This window comes from Uranotaenia lowii, chromosome 2, assembly GCF_029784155.1.
Source record: "Uranotaenia lowii strain MFRU-FL chromosome 2, ASM2978415v1, whole genome shotgun sequence".
In the NCBI taxonomy this organism is placed as follows: Eukaryota; Metazoa; Arthropoda; class Insecta; order Diptera; family Culicidae; genus Uranotaenia; species Uranotaenia lowii.
The window spans coordinates 299,076,830-299,079,052 of NC_073692.1; positions in this window are offsets into that span (position 1 = coordinate 299,076,830).

Genomic DNA, 2,223 nt, shown 5'->3' on the forward strand with positions numbered 1-2,223 from the left:
GTGCAACTATACACTCCCAAACTAGTTTGGAGTAACATGTGAACGTACTTAGTGCTCGGAGAGCAGCCTGGCTGTCAGAGAACATGCAGATACTTGTGTACCTGTATCCCCTTTTCAAACAGGCTAAAGTGCATTCTAGAATGGCTTGAATTTCAGCTTGGAATACTGTTGGCCAGTTTCCCATAGGAATTGAGATCCTGAGTCTAGGTCCGAAAACCCCTGCCCCAGTTCTTTTATCCATTTTTTGACCCATCAGTGAAGAATAGGATCGATCTGGGAGGAACCGCAGGTCCACCTGACTCCCACACGTCCCTATCATTGATAGTTACATTGTATGGTATGTCTAGGTTGAAAATGGGCTCCATCCAGTCATCATTTTTCACAATAAGTGAGTTTAATTTAAATTTCTTTAGGATTTTGAGGTGTCCTGTAAGATCTCCTTCATAAACCGTTACAAATGTAATTAAAGTGTTTGGGGAACGTTTGTCGACAGCCAGGAAGACTGGATCGGAGGGAAATCGAAAACCGGAAGCCGCTGAGGCGACAAAGAGAATTGCCGGTAGTTTCAAGCGAAACCCTAACCTCTCTCTCCGAGATGCCGCAAATAAGCTGGGTGTATCGTCTACAACCGTGCATCGAGCCAAAAAACGAGCCGGACAATCGACTTACAAGAAGGTAGTGACTCCAAATCGCGATGATAAACAAAATACGACGGCCAAAGCGCGATCGTTAATCACCGTAATTTTTTTTTGTGAAATTATTTTATCGGCTATATCGGTGAAATTTATATTCTTTGAGGAAGAATATTCAAGAATTGAAAGATTATAGACGGATAGAAGATTAGAATAAGATGAAAGATGTTGAAATTGAGCGGAAGGGTAATTTCAATTTGAAAACTTTTCATCCGTTTCATCGATTTGTTCCTCACGGGCCTAGGGGAGGAGCGGGCTATATGCGCCTATTAAGCAGAACACTGATTGTATCAAATATCAGATCGAATATGTGTACAAAAACTATATACACGTGTGCAGGCATCTGTTTTCTATACATTGTCGTAATTTTTATGTTAAAATTTTCTTCGGTTTCCAAGAAAACGATTTTATTATAAGTGTTGTCTAAAATGCCGAACCTCAAACCGTGCGGGCTAAATGCGCCTAATTATGTTTGAACAAAATTTCTGTTTTTTTGTTGGCAATATTTCCGTATAATTTCATTGAAACTGCTAGAAAGCAATAATTTTCGTACGACAAACCTGAAGTTTTATAAAAATCTATGTATATTATAATTTTATGGAAAAGTTAGGGTTTCCATACTATGGAGGCAGTTCATCCATGAGAAAAACTTTATCAAATCTGTTTTTAGATCATCAATTCTCTCTTAAGATATTATTCAGAGCTTACCTTTGAAGGTTCAATGATAAAAATCATTCTATTCTTTTATTTAACTTGTTATTTTAGGATGGAGGCATTTGAAGTTTTGACAATCATCAAAGTATTGCTTAGACCAAGATTTCGCCTTGATTTTTGCAAATATAATTCATAGAATCGAAACAAAATCTTTCGGCTGCGCTCCGGGCTGGTAAGCAAAGCTGGAAGAGATTGGACCTATAAACGACGGTGCCAGCTTTGTCGGTAGCAGTGAGTAACATTAATTTTGCATTACTTATTATGACAAATGCTTATTTATGCTTATTCAACACTTTTTTCTTTCAAGAGCTATCTAGAAGCAGCAGAAAGTCATCGAATCGGATGGTAACATTCCATCGTCCGAGAAGCGGCTGGCCCTCCTGCAGGAACATCCGATCTTCATCGAGATGAAGAAGCTACTTCAGGAGGACCCCCGTCTGTTGCCATCGCTGCTCCAGAAGATCCAATCGAGTAATCCGGATCTGATGGGTAGCATTTGGGAAACCCAGGTGAAGTTTTTGAAACTTCTGAACGAGGGAAACGATGAGCTGAAATTGGAAAATAGGCTCAACGTTAGGCGCCTGAGCAGCATGACGATAAGTCCGATGAGTGGGTTGGGGAATCAGTTCGATCCACTGCCGGCTGTTGATTGTCCGGAAGGGATTGAGCCCCTGAAGGATTCCTGTAGGTGATGCTGTCCAATTGCTAGTCATCATCGAGTGCAGCAAAGCTCCAGCTCAGCGCTGCTCGTGGGTAGTGGTGAAGGTAGATTAACTGAATATGTAAATATAAAAAAAGTCTTAAGCAGTATTTACAT